This window comes from Trachinotus anak, unplaced genomic scaffold (assembly GCF_046630095.1).
Source record: "Trachinotus anak isolate AG129_WGS33_773 ecotype Australia unplaced genomic scaffold, CSIRO_AGI_Tana_v1 ptg000013l, whole genome shotgun sequence".
In the NCBI taxonomy this organism is placed as follows: Eukaryota; Metazoa; Chordata; class Actinopteri; order Carangiformes; family Carangidae; genus Trachinotus; species Trachinotus anak.
Genome location: NW_027273864.1, coordinates 936,505 through 955,956, shown reverse-complemented (window position 1 = coordinate 955,956; position 19,452 = coordinate 936,505). Strand labels below are relative to the sequence as shown.

General features: G+C 42.8%; 1 protein-coding gene across 3 annotated transcripts in view; it reads left to right on the top strand.

Moving 5' to 3' along the window:
- Positions 1–19,452, top strand: part of LOC139630080 (receptor-type tyrosine-protein phosphatase gamma-like) — a 454,916-nt gene that overhangs the window by 195,436 nt on the left and 240,028 nt on the right. The window lies entirely within an intron of this gene.

Here is a 19,452-nt window from a genome sequence, read left to right as displayed (position 1 = left end):
AAAGTTTTAACTTTGGTTTATGAGCAAATACCTGCAAAACTAATGACATTAGCATCAACCACAGCTGTACTTTTTTCCTTATCATTACATTCTAATTATAATCAGGTTAACATCGTCATTGTGAGCATGTCAGCATTTGCAGTCATTTTGAAAAGACCTATCAAATAGGGTTGTCACAAGAACCGATACTTCCGGTACCAATTTGATACCAACACGCAAAAAATACATCGATACCTGCTTTTTCTGGAACCGTCAGAACCGAATATTCAACTTTTCCCTCGCGAGCCGTGTCGATTCTTGGCGGAAGTGACGGGGCAGTGTCCGCGTGTGAGCAGCACAGAGCAGTCAGCGGCGCTGAAGAAGAAAACCTGAGCCAATAACAATGGCTTCAGCAGGTGGGAGCGGAACATGGATGTATTATAAGACCTGGATACGGCGCCGCCGCTCAGCCTTGCAGACAGTTTGTTCCAGTGGCCACTCGTGGTATTGCAGTGAAAAATCCCCTGCGGCCCAAAAAGCATTTTTCCCATAGAGCGCAACAGTAAAAGAGAGGCCTGTAAAACTGTTAACAGGACTCCTCCAGCTGTGCACACAGCGCAATATCAATCTCTCTTCTACATTTTTAAGCCATGGGGTTTTAATCTGTGTAAAAGTTTTTCAAAGATCAGAAAAGTCTTTTTTCTCTGAGTGACGTCACCACTGTGTACGTGCACTCTATCCACAGTCCCGCTGTGTCTCAGGAACGAGCATGGTTGCTAGGTTACTGCTATAGTGACGTCAGGACGAGAACAAGTTAGTGTGAAAAGTGAATAAACGGCACAAAGGCGAGTTTTCTTCTACACACATCAAGGTTCATTGATTTTGTGTTTTTTTTTTTGTCGCATTTATTCGTCACTTCTTACACTTTTTTTCAGGAATGTAATTGTTTTTAATCGATATATTAGCCGCATAACTGGATTCACTAAGACGCCGATATGATTTTTCTTAACTACCTCCATAAAAGTTTTCTTCAGGTATTTTAATTTTATGAGTCATTTACTTTATATGTGATAGTTTCTGTGATGTGTGAGCAGCAGTGTCTCATCCTGACTGCAGGTCACCAGCCTGTCATCCGCTCACAACAACCGCCTTATTATTTCATAGATTATTGAATGACCTTCACTGTGTCAGCGGGTTAAACTATAACTGAGTCCGGCCTGGATGCAGCGTCCTCTGGGTCAGCAGCGGTGGCCTGAGCCGCTGCAGCCCGCTGCCCCTCTCTGTCCCTGAGGGGAGGAACCGTCCTGGACGTCCTCATCATCGTCTCTCTAACTCCCCACGTCCTCAGTGTGTGCTCAGTATACAGTAAATGTTCAGAGGCATTCATCATTTAAATTAAATCTTTATAAAAAATAATTTTGATATATTTTTCATTTTCAAATCAAATATCTGTGAAACAGAACAGTGAAAAATAGAAAAGCAATGACGGGACATAAAGCATAACTACAGCCCTGCACAGTTTTGGTTGTTTTGTTTTTTTAAAGAAGAAATGCCGTATAAATCTGCTTCTCAATGACAGAAAGTAAACGTAATAACTTTATCTGATGAGTTGTAGTTATCTGTCACATGCAGCATCAATATCTTAAAATTGCCTAAAAGACAATTTAAACGTAATATTTTTGCCTGGTTATGATTTTTTAAAATGTTGATTCCAATGTGACTTTAGGCTCTAAAGCTTCAAACTGAATGTTGTTGCTGTTTGTATAATCCGTGGTGTAAAGCCCCGGGCCGGTCCTGTAGAAGTCTGTTAAACATCAGTCCACTAGCAGAGCACTCGTGAACGCGAGCGCCAGATCGAGAACGTTTTTTGCTCGCTCTCATTGCCCAAAGGGATGATGGGAGAGACACTACTGCGCAGTCTCTATGGGCCACATAACGCGGAAGTAACCCGGAAGCCAGAAACTTTTTCGGCGTATGCGCCAGGCGAGCAACTTCTATTGAACTGAATGGACGCCATTTTTAGATCCGTCATCCAGTTCTTATAATACATCCATGGAGCGGAAGCACAACACGTCGGCTCGGTGACGAAACAGGTACGAAGAGTCGCGAGTGGAAATATTTTGCATCGGAGGCGGATGAATACGGAGCAATTCTAGACACAAACAAGCCGACATGCAAACAGCGCCTGGTGTTAGAGGTTTTAGTTATGTGAGATCAGGCTCCACACCACTGTAGTTTAGTTATTTATCTGCATATTTATAAGAAGAAGAATGTTGTTTGTTTTATGGCTCCATGCCACTGCTGTTCTTTTTTGAGTGTAAATAGTTGAATATTGTTGTTATTTATTACCATAAAGCACAGTATTGCTTGTTTTTATAGTGGTGTTAAATACTTGACAGTTTAAAGCGGTTTTCAATAAATTAGTGAATTTAAAAGTACATGGGTTCTGTTTTTTTTTTTTTTATCGTGGTATCGAATTAGTATCGAGAATCGTGGAAAATCACAGGTATTGGTATCGACTACTGAAATTCTGGTATCGTGACAACCCTACTATCAAACTGTGTTGTCATAGGGATAGGGGCGCCAGATCCGAGAGAAAGCACTGACGAGAATGCCTGTTGACTTCAGTCAGTCTCATTCACATTTACTTTGTTACTACGATGACATCACCTTCTGCTCTGTAACGAGCATTTTATCAATATGTGAAAATTATCATCAGATTAACTGGTAATGAGAAGAATCCTTAGTTGCAGGCTAGTATTCAATCTGAGAATCTGTCCTCTACAGACAAAGAAAAGACAATTCATGCTTTTATTTCCTCTGGCGTAAACTGCACCCCTCCTCTCTCTTACACCTGGTTCAAAATGCAGCAGTAAGGCCTTTAACAATAAAAAAAGACACACTATTTCCTACTTTATCATATTTGTGCTGGCTTATTGAATTTAAACTGATTTTAAGATTTAAATACAGTGAATCCCATCATAATTTTGGACAGAGACAGACAACATTCTCAACCTAAACCCAAATTCAATAGAACTATTATTAACTTTATCAGAAGGTTTATCCCATAACAGAGACATTCTCGGCCCTGTGCTGAAAGAGTATCCTGCGGTGATGTAGAATCACTGTTGTTCTGCCCAGAACTTAATTTAAACTTCATTTTGGAGGATAAATGTTTGTTGCAACATCAACAACATTTTTGTCATTTTTCCCATCATGTCAGTCATTGATTTAACAAAGTACTTATCAAGAGATGTGGGAACAGTGACATCATAGCTGCAAGGTACAAGAAACATGATCAGTCAGGTGATTTGACAGGTTGTAAACTGTTGTAAACTCTTTAGAAGAGAAAACAAAAGGTGAACATCCATCAACTTTGTACTTACTGTAGTTGTGCACAGTTTTCCTGAGCTGAACGTTTCAGCTGTATTCATTTCCAGTTTGACTGGATAAAATATTGACTCATTTACAACCTGGCTAATCGTCTGATTGCTGACTGTGTTTGTTGTCTGACTTTGTTGTAGTGTTGCCAGATCTAATCAATTACTTTGGTGAGTCCAGTTTTATCATAACTGATGAAACAACAAAAAAATGGTCAGAGCTACAGATTTAAGACCCAGTTAATAAACATGAATTATCCTTTGAGGGCTTGGCTCCAGCTCCTACACGCTGGTCAGCCAGTGAGTCTGCAAAAAAACACAACATTGTAATTAGATGTGTTACTTCAGAAGAGACAGAATTTAATTACAGCAGAGGCAACAACAACTGGAGAGATGTAGACCCTGTGTTCAGCCCATAACGCTGTAACTGCTTGTTGTTAAAGTGCCTTTTGTCAGCCTTGGCAAAATGATCAGATCTGGCTTTTTACAAGAAATGTTGAGCTGATACGCACAAGGTGAATGACTATTTTACCAAGAAAACTGTAAATACATGCACATCAGCACAAATGTCTTTCATATGTTCAATTCTAAAATGCAAATTAATTGCATCACACTGCAAAAAATATTATTATAAATTGTTAGTGGCAGCATCTGTTTATCTATTCTTATTTCCATTGCTTATTGTATTGAATTGTCGATGGGTGGGGTTGTGTTAAGTGACATTTTTCTGGCTTCCATTGTTGCAGTTCACCCACAAAGACCCTACAGGGTTATGTAAAGCCGCTTCACATATAAAGTTTCATGTTGATCAAGAACAGATTTTGAATGGTGACTGCAGTTTCCATCACGCAGGGTGCTCATGGTATGTGTGACATTTCTTTCATTAACAACCTGACTCTAATTACAGACAGCACCTGAGGAAATGGCTTTACTCTGGGATATTGCATTATCTGAGCCAGGATCGAATGACCACAAATGTACTTGGTTTCCTTATCAGACACAGAAAACTCGATGCTGACAGTCTGACGACCCACATCAGATGTGGACACAACCAGGTTTTAAAGTTTGTGGGAAACTGAAGCAGAGATATCATTGTGTCTTGATTCAATGTTCCTGACTGACTTCTCTCGTTGCTGCATTTCAAGTAAGAATCACAGTGGACATCCTGTCATAAGAGAAAAAAAATCATATCTGGAGATGGTTCAAGACATAAAATAAACCTGCCAAATGAAATGCATGCTACCTTTACATAAAAGCTGTGTCCCAGGGGCCACATCCTTCAGAGGAAGTGGTCAACGTTGATGTGGCCCATCGTAGCCACCGTAGATTGTGAATGCTGAACCGAAATGAGTCCGGCCGTCTTACATCACCGGCCGTGCCCAACGTTACTGCTGTGTCGCAAGGCGCAGCTGCTGTCGCCTAGAAACCTCTTTGTCACAGTAACTTGAGGTCTTAAGGCTCTTGGTTTTAACAGTTTTACTGTTAGCTGTTGAACTTAGCTGAACCCCAGTCCTCGGGCTGTCTGTCGGTGTTGTTCTGGGATAGGTTGGGAAGGACCCATCGCTGGGTCCAGATTATGAGACAATTAGACAGTTGTCCTGGAACTGGGATGTCCTATTGGTGTTTTCGTCTTATTTAACATTTTCAAAGTCACTGCTCACTGTTTACAACTTTACTTCTTCAGCTGCTCTCATGTCATTTCGGGGACTTCTTGGCCTTCTTTTGTTCAGCTCGTATATATTGCCTCTTAGCCATATTATTTGCCATTTCACAGCTGTGTCTTACCATTGTTCCCCTGATGACTCCCACTTGTGTGTCTCATTTAGCGCAGAAAACGTAAACAATGCTGCCTTGCTTCCATTGAGGACCGGAAGATGTCTAACTTCCTGCGACTAAACACAGATAAGAGTTCCTGGTTATTGGACCCCTCCCCCCTTCCAACCCCCCCACCTCGGACCACTAACATCCAACATGAAGCACTCAGCTAGAAACCTGGGAGTTATTTTTGATCAGTATCTCAACTTCAACGAGCACATTGAGTCTTGTTCAGTCCTGCTATTTCAGTCCAGTGCTCCCCAGCAACATAGCTGAACAACTTCCCTTATTTGCTCCTGCAGCTCAACATTTATTTGCCTGATGATAGAGAAGTTGTAATTTACAGTTGGTTCAAAACACAGCAGCGAGGCCTCTCACAGACACTCGGCACAGGGAGCTCACTACTCCAGTCCTGGCTGAATTACACTGTCTCCCCATTCATTACAGAATTAAATTTAAGATTCTATTGATTATCACTACATGCTTCAGCTTCACTGTACATCTCAGAACTATTCTACTTTTCAGTATTGTACTGCACCTAGACTCCTCAGATCAGAGACGATCTGGGTGTAAGACAAAGGGGAGCCATGTTTTTATGGTTTTACCTCCACCACTGTTGGAACCCCACACCCACCCACCCACTATCAGAACAGCTGTGTCAGTGCCTCAGTGTAAAAATGCTTTTAAAAACACACCTGTCCAGACTGCATTAGTATAACATTAGTATAACATTATATCCTGCATTCAGATGTTTTATGTTGTTATTTTTATTTTTGTCTTTTTATTTCTATCACCAATTGAAATCCCAGTTTTTATGGATGATATTCTTTTATATTTTTTGTTTTATTTCTCTTTTTCTTTGTACCTTGTACCTCTGGTTTTGAAAGGCACTAAAGAAATCAAGTTTATTGTTATTATAGTTATTATGAAGCCCAGGGGCACAGATACATCGCTGTAAATTACTGCTGTTGGGAGAAAATTGCCTCCAAACTTCATATTTCGTTCATGCTGGATGTGTAGAAACACTGTTTTAATTGTTTTCACAAATCCGTGAAATGACAGATCCACTTCATTTACATTGTACAGAATACTATAGGACACTGTACAAAATCCTGTAGGAGGCAGGCAGAACTGAGATACTCAATATTTACACTTCACCACTCAATACTGTCATGATAATAAAGGATGAAATTACTGTGTGTATTGTTGAAGGTGTCACTAGTCACTCGAGAATTATACATTCCCAGACGATCATTATTTTGCTTTTACAGCCCACAGATTTACTGTTTTGGGTCACTCTCACACCTTCATCAACCTTTCTTGCAGCAGACAGCTGCTTTCATAGAAAACACTGTGGAGACCAAATGTGGGAAAAGTACTGGACAATTGTACTGAAGTAAAAGTACTGTTGCGTAACATCAGACTAAAGCTGTAGAAAAGTGGAAACGTGTGAACCCAAACCACAGCAGCCGACATACATGTTCAGAAAAAGCAAAAAGAAATCCTGTTTTTGTACACGATGTAGCGCCCACACAAAATGCTATGTTGCTAGGCAACATAGTGGTTGTTGATGTTCTTATTTGTAAAGTGAGTGACAGCAGTTGGTGATTTGGTGTCGTGCTCACCTGTCTGTACATCGTTCTGTGAGCCTTGGGCACCATGAAGTCCTCCACGATCTGATCTAGGTTCAGTTTCTCTGCTCGTTCCTTCTCAGTTCTAAGCACAGGCTTACCAGTCAGTTCGGCCTCTCTGCTCTCACTGCGCTGCCCAAACAAATTCAGCCTGGGACTCATTTGCTGGGATCAGTCGCACAAATGACACTGATGGAGCCGGTGAAAACTATAGATGTCTTTTCTTTGACGGAGCCTTTTTAGCACTGCGCACTGCACTGTGCCTTCTCACCTGTGGGTGGTGCCTGTGTATTCATAAACATGGGCTGGGAGCCAATGGTTTAACAGGGAACATGCACACGGGCAGACTCAATACCAAAACAATAACTTCCTGCTGGGATTACAGCACACACAGAGAGGGTGTGACTTCCTTCTCTGCTCAGGACGCCATCACTGCACGACATATATCTTTACATAGAAACTAGTTGTTTGCTGCTCTGTTAAAAATCTTGTATATATATATATATATATAAGATATTTAAAGGATATATATATATATATATATATATATCCTTTAAATATCTTCCATCTAAACGAGACCATGACTCTATCAGATATGAATCTCATGTTAAAGGGAAAAAGGTGATGGGTCGTGTGTCATATATCAGGTGAAAGCGTAGTCATGCCAATCAAAGTCTCGATGTCACCCTCATTTCCTATCGATTAATCACCCCAATACACTGAGGCTGTGATTTGATTAAACGAACCTGCTGTTTTATTACACTCACTTAAAATCTGATTACAATCGCCTCTAATTGAATTAAGATTGCTTATTATTTGCATGCAGTGGCCTCTTTCTTTTTCTGCACAGTATGAATGTCCTCTTATGAGCATCTTCCTGTCCATCGCCCTTAGCCTAGAGCTCTTTTTCTCTTCTCAAACCAGTTTCCTCCAGTCGGCAGGAGGAAGGACGCCCTCCATCAATTGATCTTATAACTCCCACCCACCTTCTCCCACCTTCGAACACCCCCTTTGTTGTTGTTGGATAGGAGAACAAACTGTCAGCTGTGTAATGGCACTTTGTAAGGGTGGGAGGAGGTCACACCTATGTATGTAGATGCATGTGTGTGGTCCAGGTATGTTGTGGGGCCCTTTACACACTCACATTATGGGGACTTGTCTTCCTTACAGGAACAAAAAGCAAGTCCCCAGAGTGCAAAGCATGACATTTCAAGGTGAAAACATGTTTTAATGTTAGGATAAGGGCTAGGTTTAGGCAAGTAGTTATGGTTGTGTGTGTGTGTGTGTGTGTGTGTGTGAGTGTGAGTGTGTGTAGACACATGGAAGAATTTTTTTTTCCTTTGGAGAGAATGGTTGTTATAACGATCATCTTGGTTGCAGTGCAGGCGCTTCTTGCAAGACTCTTGTGAAGCTTGGGACAGATGCATTGTGGGTGGCAGCAGGAAGAAGGGGGCAAGGGGTTCCTGGGATAGAGCCTTGCAGCCCCAGGAAACGAGTGGCAGGGAACCTTGTGCCACTAATTAATGTAGACTGTGGTTAAAGAAATGCTCTCTTCTAGCTAGCACAGTGGAGTTACATCTAGTCAGATCTGTGTGTTTGTGTGTGTGTGTGTGTGTGTGTTGTGTTTACCATATGTGTGTGTGTTCATGTGCATGTGAGTGTGTTCTCAGTAGTAGTAGTGCTTCAGAGAATAAATTACAGCCTCTCTTTGCGGGTTTGACGGGGACTGCATGAATTTCACAGCTGAACAATCATCAGTTCCCTCCTGACACACATGCGCACACACACACACACACACACACACACACACACACAGGCACACAGGCACGTACACTAACAGCCTGCCAGTTCTAGATGCGTTGCAGTTGGTGAAAAGTGTAAACAACCAGGTTACAACCATCCATGTGAAGGTGGATTGTTCTGTTGTTTCACTGCGTAGAAATACAAACTATTGTGTTTGAATATGTGTTGTGTTTTTTTTTCAGCTTCAGCTCAACTTAAACACACCTGCACACTTCATCCGAGCACCTTATGCAACGCTGTAACTCCAGTGTGGGAGGGGTAACAAATTGCTCTTTATGTACTGTGTGCGTAGGATATGTGTGTTTGTGTCAACGGGAAAGAGATAGAATAGATTAATAATAATGAGCACTGAAATCTCTCTCCTGCCCACAATTAGATGAGTGAATGTGTACGTGCAAGTGCTCCCAACATTTTTGTAGCTATGCTGAATTCTGTACATACATTACACAGACAGGGCTGGCTCACAACAAAAAGTGGGAGCAGCGGGAACCAGCTTGCCTAGCTCTGTCAGAAAGGAGAAGCAGAGGTTAGCTGACTGTTAGCTTAAAGGAGCTATTTGTAAGTTTTGCTATTGCTACAGTGTTAGCATAAGCAGCTGCGTACTTACCAGTCCAGAAGAAACGTTGTGAGTCCAGCATCCACCTTGATTCCTGTACTCTCCAACATCTGTCTCCAGAGGTGGAAGCAAACACCAATGTTAATCTTGTCACTATCATGTCTTTTGCTGGCCCCTACTGAAGTAGGGCTGGGCCATATGGCCTGGAAGTAATATTGCAATATTTTTTAGTGTTCACACAGTGGCGTTATAATCTCTTGTTTTATAAAGACAACGATGGCCGAAGCTCTTGTTAAGCAACAATCACCACCACCCAGCAAAAAAAAAAGATGTTCAGTGGGAGAGAAAATTTACAAATAGTGCTTTTGAATACATTTGTAGTATTTAAGAAGTGAAAACAAGTCATTGGAGCTATAGAAGTGTTTAGCATTGGAACTATATTTAGAGAGATTGAGGTTGACATGATCTGATGCAAAAAGATAAAAAGTCCTACAACACCAAATGTTCAAAATCAGTAATGGCCTCTTAAGTGTTGGTTAAATTGCCTCAGATTTTTCCTTCTTCGCCCAGTCAACGTTCACACCACCATTTACATGATTTAGCATCACACATCCTGTCCTTAGAGCATCAGCTGCATCAGATGGCGTAATGAGCAGCACTATAGGCAACATCTGCCCTTTTAGAAATGACTGCTGTCTGCATTAGAGCTTTTCACACATTTTCATGCCACAGATGCCCATTTTATTTGATTGATTAGATTTCTCTCTGGGGACCTATAAAGGAAGATTTGAACTGATGATAATGATCAGTGATCAGTAAGAGGGGATGAAAGCTCTTTCACTTGATCAAATCACGGATTTTTCTCTTCAGACAAAGTGGAGGAAAAACTGCCTCTAGATGTGATGTATGGTGTGTTGACTTAAACCAGGGAAAGACCTTCTGTGTTGTTGAGAGCTGTGTCAGCTTTACAGTATATTTATTTAGAGAGGCAGGGGTCTTCACAGTCACTTCAGTACAGATGCAAAGTTGAAGGAGTTGTTTCAGGCATCCTGGAAGAAAAAAATTCTGTCATTATTTGCAAAGACAATGTAAAATCACTGGGAAGTCTGGATGCATCAGCCACACGAAAGATGAGCAACTGTGTTGGAAAATAATTGTGTCTGATAATAAATCAAAGTTAGAATCCTGTAGACATAAAAATTTACAAAAAAAGTTTCCAGCTTATTAATCTTGTCACCAACATTGTAATTTATGACTATGGTGTATCTGACCTGGTGTCAACCAATTTGAAAACACCCAGAAACGTAACAATCGTGGATCACTCACATCAGCTGAAGTCTGTCATTCATGATAATTAAAAACATTGACGGGGTATTGTGTCACATTACCAACCCTGTATGTATCCATTGTGAGTCATGAGCGGTCACAAGTAGTAAACATGGAAATCTTTCCCATGTCTATCATCCATCTCATATGACCTGAGTCCCTGATAACAGCCAGCAGATAAATATTATAGTTTGTAGAAACCTGATAAAACTTTCATCAGTTTGCAGATTCTGAGTCACTTTTAGATAATTATGCTGGAATGGCTCAGTGTGCTGTTCACAATTGCAATGATGAAGCTACGTCTCTGATTCACACCTTCTGGCTTCTGAGCCAGCTGAGGCTCATGGGTATCTTATCTGGAGCCATCTGCCATATTTACATGGTAGAAAAACATGATTTTTTTTTTCCCTGAAACAAAGTTGAAGTTAATAAAATTGAAAGCCAAACTTAAAACTAGAGTTCTCACATAAACTGTAGTTCTTCAGCACTGAGGACGATTATGGATATGATTTAAAGAAAACCTGAACAGTAAAACATACAGAACTGAGACTGTTCTCCTGCACAAAAACAAGCCCATAGGTCTCTGTGCAGCAGGTTATTATAAACCATCGTTACATTTTGTTGTTAGGCAACATCTAGTGGCCGTAGTAATTATGACAGGAGCAAAGGAGGAAGTCAGGAGACGTAGTATAAAGAGTCTGTGTCAGGAGGAGGATGGGGTGGATGGATGGGTCAACAAAACAGTGACAAAAAATATGAGAAAGGAGAGCGCTGTTCGATTCCCATGTGAAAGTGGCAGTCTAGATGTTGTTTCTTTTATCTATGACTCGTCGACAAAGTTAACCATGTAGTTATTATTGTAACCATGACAACAGACAAACCAAACCACAATTTTCCCAAATGTAACCAAGTAGTTTTTGTGCTGAAACTTAACCAAGTCATGACAATTTATTACTGTAGTCATGGTGATGCTGGTCGCTGTCGCTGATGATGTTGTTGGTATACTCTGTATGTTTATTATTGCAACCATGACAACCAAGGTCCTGTGTACCTGCCACCATAAGGGCACTATTTCAGGAGAAACTCCTATGGGTCGTATCAGAGGGTTGGAACAATGTTGCCAGATGTTGCCAGAACCAGCGGATTGAACATCTAGTGGCCCCGCTGACACAGGGTGAGCACTTTGAGCCATGGTGGCTGCTGATTAGTTTTGAATAGCAAAAGTAAAGACTTTCACAAATCACTGATGTGATTTTGAGAAAACTCACATCTGAAAACTCATCATGTCACATCTTTTATATTAGCCAGCTAGAATCATTACTGTGTAGTGTTCTTTGCTGAAGTGAACTAGCTATCACCGTTGGCACTCTTTCAAATGGAAATAATGGTATAGTCATTGAAAAATAAATAGATAAAGTTAGGGAAGCTTGTGGATAATTTAGTGGCCTTAAATATTTATGCACAGCCTCTCATTTGAAAAGACAAAAACAATACAAACTTGGCTCATTCTTTATTGTAATGGTCCCCATTTTTTTCCCACTCTTAATAAAACATTACTGCAGAGAAAGCTTCATATGTTTCATGGATTTTATGACTTTTCAGTAGACCTACATCTTCAGTCCTCAGCTATAAGTGCAGCTGCAATATGACAGTACAGACAGAGATTTTTTTTTTCTTTCATCTGTAAACACACATTAAACTACCATGCGTGCACAAACACATGCACAAAGACATTTTAACACACACTTTGTTCCTCCTCAGACACCCTGCTGTTTGTGCTGTTTCCCTCAGGCCACCCCCTCATGCCCTCAGGTCCTGTTGCTGCCCTATTTTCCCTGTTCTCATACACACACACACACACACACACACACAAACACATCCTCAGACCTGTCCCCAAAGCGTAGGCCTTCAATTGGCAGGTGCACACAGCGTGAAATAACAGGAGGGGGGGTGATAGACCATTACACTGCTTGTATGTCTGTGTTAGTATACTAGCAGTGTGTGTACAAAGGTGAAGGGACAGGAAGGAGACGGGGGTGAGGCGGTCCAACAGAAAGGCCTGTTGTGATTAATATAGTGTTTACACCCTGGGTGCCGACTTCCCCTGTCCCCTTAATCTGTCCCGTTGACGATCTGCTGAGCCTAATGTGAAATGAGGCATGGAGCCGCGTCGTTTATCATCCAAGCTGATGAGAGAGGCCTGGCAGCCCCCGGCCAGTGAGGCACTTTTCAGGCCCCACAGCAAATGAGTGAGCATCCACAGGAGCTCATAAGGTCTGAAAAATTTAAGCGCATAAAGATCATTAAAGTGCATCAAATACAGTGACTGGGGGGTGTTTTTCCATGTAATGTTAATATTTCAGTATATCAGTGTTGGCAAAAACCTGCTTGTGAGGGACCGAGGGGTAAGGCGATGAGGAGTCACAGGTATTTTAGGTTTATTTACTCTAAATTAACAAACTTCCAAATTACAAAAAATAAACCAAACCAGTCTGGGCCCATAAAAGAGGTCAAAGCAACAAAACTATTATACTGCATTAGTTTTATCTAGGTGTACCTAATAAATTGGCAAGTGTGTGTGTATATATATATATATATATATATATATATATATGTATATACACACACACACACACAATTTCCAGACATGATTCTTATTCTTCTGTCTTTAATCTATATGTGTGAAAGGTAACAACACTCACAGACCATGAAAGGCAAACTTCTACTCAGTGGTGTCATGCCATTTTTGCACCCAAACAGTTTTCATTTAATTGCAAGCCATATTCAGTCTAGGCTGTGAACTGCACTCATATTCACAGAGAGTTCACCTTGGTGTTCATTGAAATGACGTTTTATTTTCATTTCACTTCTTTTCACGTTCACTCTGGGTGGTAATTTACACCGTGTGGTTGGGTCATCCCAGGTCTGATTTCTCACATAAAAATCTTCACCTGTAAGAAACAAACAGTCCTGCGGCTGCACAGAAAAAATGATTTTGGTGCTGAAATGCATCCATGACCCCATTTGAAGATAATCATGCTTCCCCTGTGTGAATGCACATGCACGTGACAGGATACGTGGTTTGATGAATGTGAACATGAATGAGTCGATGGAGAAAAGCAATGGATGGGCACAAATCTGAGCTAATAGGTTATACATATAATTCTGTTGCCATGGCGCCGCGGATGGCTGCCTCGGTGTGTTGGTGCGCACTCTTTTACCTTATTGTCTTTGTAAATTCAGTTTCTGCCTTGGTTTCCGGAGCTCTTTCACCAGAGAAGAGCTCATTAACATCAGAGAAACAACTCCAGTGGATTTTTTCCCACCTTTCTCGACTCACCTGTGGGATTATTGGACATTTTGGTCAGAGGTCACTGACCGTTGCTCTCGCAGTGAAACGCCGGAGGAGAGGAAAACGTGCTGGTGCGCTTGCGCGTCTCTGCCGGCGCGGACTCCGCACACCGCTCCCAGGTATCTTTCTCTCCAAGGTGCGTTCACTGCCCAACAAGCTGGATGAACTTCAGCTACTGGTGCAGAAGAACAGAGACTTTTCTTCATCTGCCGTCCTGTGCTTCACGGAGACGTGGCTGTGTGGATCGATCCGGACTCTGCGCTGGAGCTGGCCGGCTTCCAGCTCTTCAGAGCGGATCGCGACACAGAGCTGTCCGGCAAAACCAAAGGTGGAGGAATCTGCTTTTATGCAAACAGTGGCTGGTGCAGAGACGTGACAGTGATCCTGCAGCACTGTTCTCCTGACCTGGAGACTTTCATCATAAACTGCAGGCCCTTCTACTCCCCCCGTGAGTTCACCTCATTCATCCTGGTCGGTGTTTACATCCCACCACAGGCCACAGCAGATACTGTGTGTGGAGCGGACCAACCCGGACTCCGTAGTTATTGTCCTTGGTGACTTTAACAAAGGTGACCTCAACCACAAACTGCCCAAATACAGACAGTTTGTTAATTGCCCGACCAGAGAGGGGAACACTCTGGACCACTGTTACACCACAATCAGTGGTGCTTATCACGCCGTCCCCCGGGCTGCACTGGGCCACTCTGACCATGTCATGGTCCACCTGATTCCCACATACGGGCAGAAACTAAAACTGTGTAAACCTGTTGTGAGGACATGGAAGCAGTGGAGCAGTGAAGCCATAGAGGATCTGCGGGCATGTTTGGACTGCACTGACTGGGAGGTGTTCAGGACTGCTTCCAACAGTCTGGATGAGTTCACAGAGGCTGTGACGTCATACATCAGCTTCTGTGAGGACTGCTGTATCCCATCACGCACCAGGGTGAGTTATAACAATGACAAACCCTGGTTCACAGCTAAGCTCAGTCAGCTCAGGAGGCAAAAGGAGGAAGCTTTCAGGAGTGGGGACAGGGACAGGTTTAAAGAGTCCAAGTACAGGTTTAGCAAAGCGGTGAGAGAAGCTAAACGACTGTACTCTGAGAAACTTCAGCTCCAGTTCTCAGCCAATGACTCTGCTTCTGTCTGGAAAGGGCTCAGAAAGATCACAAACTACAAACCTAAACCCCCCCACTCCATTAACGACTTCCGTCTGGCCAACGATCTGAATGAGTTCTACTGCCGCTTTGAAAGACAGTGGGACAAGCCTGACACTAACCTCCACATCAGAGCCACATCAGAACCCCCCTCCTCCCCTACCAAAGGAACGTCTCTCTCTATCCTGGAGAGAGATGTCAACAGGCTTTTTAAGAAGCAGAACCCCCACAAAGCAGCCGGTCCTGACTCTGTCTCTCCATCATCCCTGAAGCACTGTGCTGATCAGCTGTCTCCAGTGTTCACGGACATCTTCAACACCTCACTGGAGACCTGCCACGTGCCAGCCTGCTTCAAATCCTCCACCATCATCCCTGTCCCCAAAAAACCAAGGCCCACAGGACTAAATGACTACAGACCCATTGCCCTGACCTCTGTGATCATGAAATCATTTGAGCGCCTTGTCCTGTCCCATCTCAAATCCATCACTGACCCACTCCTGGACCCCCTGCAGTTCGCCTACAGAGCCAACAGGTCTGTAGACGACGCCGTCAACATGGCTCTCCACTTCATCCTCCAGCACCTGGACTCCTCAGGGACCTATGCCAGGATCCTGTTTGTGGACTTCAGCTCTGCCTTCAACACCATCATCCCGGCTCTGCTGCAGGACAAGCTCTCCCAGCTGAGCGTGCCTGACTCCACCTGCAGGTGGATCACCGACTTCCTGTCTGACAGGAGGCAGCACGTGAAGCTAGGAAAGCATGTGTCTGACTCCCAGACCATCAGCACTGGATCCCCGAAAGGCTGCATTCTTTCTCCTCTGCTCTTCTCCCTGTACACCAACACCTGCACCTCCAGCCATCAGTCTGTCAAGCTCCTGAAGTTTGCAGACAACACCACTCTCATTGGACTCATCTCTGATGGCGATGAGTCTGCCTACAGGTGGGAGACTGACCATCTGGTGACCTGGTGCAGGCAGAACAACCTAGAGCTAAACGCTATGAAGACAGTGGAAATGATAGTGGACTTCAGGAAGAGCCCAGCCCCACCCACCCCCATCACCCTGTGCGACTCCCCCGTGGCTACCGTGGAGCATTTCCGCTTCTTGGGAACCACCATCACAGAGGACATTAAGTGGGAGCTGAACATCAGCTCCCTCATCAAAAAAGCTCAGCAGAGGATGTATTTCCTGAGGCAGTTGAAGAAGTTCAACCTGCCAAGGACTATGATGGTGGACTTCTACACCTCCATCATTGAGTCCATCCTCACCTCCTCCATCACCATCTGTTACGCTGCTGCCACGGAGAGGGACAATAACAGACTGCAGCGTATCATCCACTCTGCGGAGAAGGTGATTGGCTGCAATCTTCCATCCCTCCAGGACCTGTACACCTCAAGGACCCTGAGGCGTGCAGGGAAGATTGTAGCTGACTCCTCCCACCCTGGACACAAACTCTTTGTGACACTCCCCTCTGGCAGGAGGCTGCGGTCCTTCAGGACCAAAACCTCTCGCCACAAAAACAGCTTCTTCCCATCTGCTATCAGCCTTATCAACAAGGCTAGAGAGCCCCACTGTTGCTGATCCCCCTGATCCTCAATTGCACCAATCACCAGAAAAAATTCCTTGTATGTGAAAACGTACTTGGCAATAAAACTGATTCTGATTCTGATTCTGATTCTGATATTCCATGACACTGTCACCATTTACCTTCCACTCCAACAGGAGCAGGGTGTTTGTCCCTCTGTGGAAATGGGTTGCATCATCATACTCAGACAGCTGAAGGTCACTCTGTCCAGGTACACGCCAAGCAGAGTTCAAAAATAGGAGACATAAACTGAAAGAATCCCATTTATTAGACCAAGTTAATCTTTGGTGATGAGGAGTTGGCGGGAACACTCCCTATGTTCAGACTGCAATGCACCACACTGATGTTTTTTAATAAATCGATAAGGACTTATCCAAAACCTCCAAAACAATTCACAGGGTTTCCCAGTCATCAATTTACAGGCCACTGCATTTTAATCTCTATATGACATCCCTCAGTGATATCATCAGGAGACACACCATCTCCTTCCATATTTATGCTGATGACACACGACTTTGTGTTGCTGTGTCTTCTGATGGCACAGGTACAGGTGATACCCTCTTTAAATGTATATATCTCTAGCAGTAGACAGTGTTATGGCTGTGATTGGGGGTTTGGGGATGGATGAGGAAGAGGAGGTTCTTCTGAATCAGAACAGCCCAGAGCAGCTCATAAAGACAAAACAAAACAGGAGAAATAAATGTGATATAAATAATTTTTTTTATACATTTTTTGATATTATGAACTTAGTTGAAATTTGAATGTGTGAACTATGTGAACCAGTTCAATTCAATCTGTGTGAACTGAACTTTGAACTCCTTTGAAGTGTGAACTGTGCAAATGTGCAGTTTTGTATAGGCTTTAGTTTTTCATTTAGTTAATTTGCTAGCTTGCAGTAGCTCAGAGTGGGTTTAGTAACTGCATTCAATATATTTTAATTAAGTTTATTTAGCATCTCATTGCCATCCTAGTAAAACCATATCTCCAACCCTCAAATTTAATGAACTGAGGAAAAAATCCCTGTTTTCAGCTGTGTGACAGTGACTTTTTTTTTAGATAATCACAGTCTAGCTAACTGCCCCTAAGCCTGCACCTTTGCAGGTTTGAATTATGGACCTGTTGCTCCTAATAACCCTGATTAAAAAGCTGAAAGAAGAAAGAAAAACAGTCAAATTGACCTGAGTGTTACAAACAAGCCCAACACAAAGAAGGAAACTAAAGCTTTAACATGCAGTCATATAAACTCATACCAATGTGTTCATGGGCAGAGAGCAATAACTGTGGATGAGGGAAGCAATAACTCCATTGGCTCTCTCATCAAATCAGTGGCGACTGATGCGGAATAATCAGCAATTGAAATCAGACGGAAGAAAAAAGCTGAGCTGACAAAATGAGAAATGTCATCATGAGAAGAGCAATAATAAAGGAATCAATGAGGTGCAGTTGCTGTCGCACTTCTTGGAGACAACAAGACAATTGAGACAGAGCTGTGCCTTCACTCCGCCTGGTGTGTGGTCGGCGTAAAACAAGGAAGTTTCACACGGCTGTTTTCTTTACAGAAAAAAAATAACAGCCAGTGTGTTTATATGCACAATGGTATTTACTTTATTCAACCAGACCACACAGTAATTAACATGAATGGGAAGTAAATGCGCAGGATTCCTGCAGTCTCTGGACAGGCTGACATTAACAATTCACAGAAGCCAGTGGGGAAGACAAAAAGCAGAATACCGTTCGGCTTGTACTCAAGTTGAGTTACAACAGCCTCAGTACATCACTACATATATCACCTATACTATGAACACTAGTATTAGCGCTCATAAGATGATTTTCACTGAACTTGGTGGAGGGATGGGACATGGACCAGGATTACATTTGGGGACAGATCGAGATCATTTACTGTGAACTGAATACATGTAGTGAGGAGAATCATGAGCTCATCCCAAACAGCAAAGTAACTTCCCCTTCATATCTAACCAGACAAGTGAAGCTGCTGGCGACCTGATAGCCGAATGGTTAGGGCACATACCACATGAGCTCAAATGTCCTAAGCAGCGAGTCCCTGGCTTGACTCCTGGCTGGCTGGACTATGTGCTGCATGTCTGCCCCCTGCTCTCTCTACACATTTCCTGTTTGTCTCCACCTCTCCTATCGAAGAGGCTTAAAATGCTAAAAAGTTAACTTACTGCTGATACAAAGAGAAGCTGTCTGAGAACCTGAGCTAACTAACTTTCTTTGCATTTAAGCAAGAAGCAAGAGTCTGTGCAGCATAAACCTGAACCTCAGTTCCCTTATGTACATGCAAATGTTACAGGGGACAAAACAACCGTTGTGGCCTACATCTCTCCTGGCCACACACATTTTAATGGTTACTTGTCTTTACAGTGATCAAACAGATACAGAAGTTCTGTGCTGTCTTTGACACTTGTTGGTAGAAAAGAACATCCATGGTAACACAGCCAGGACATCTATTAGAGCTTACAGACTATCTCCTCTTCCTGCCATGAGAAACCCACTTAAAGTAACTTCATGAACGTGGCCAAGCTTCCACATATCTAGCACTGGTTATGGAGCATACGTTGGTGTCTGTATCTGCTCCGTTACTACTACACCACACTATTACGTTTTAGTTTAAAATGCATCTAATCAACTGCAGAGGAGACAATCTGCTCCCTGTTTACACCAGCTCGTGCATGCCCAGTATCTATGAATGGTCATGTGTGTATGTGTTTTCAGGTGTGATAGTGTGGATGAAGATCGTTTCTGATCTTACAGAATGATAAATACTCTAAGCCTGTTTCCTACTTGTGAGAAGCCTGAACATGCTAGGTGGTCACTCTGGAAGGAAGCAGGATACTGTGGCATGTAAACA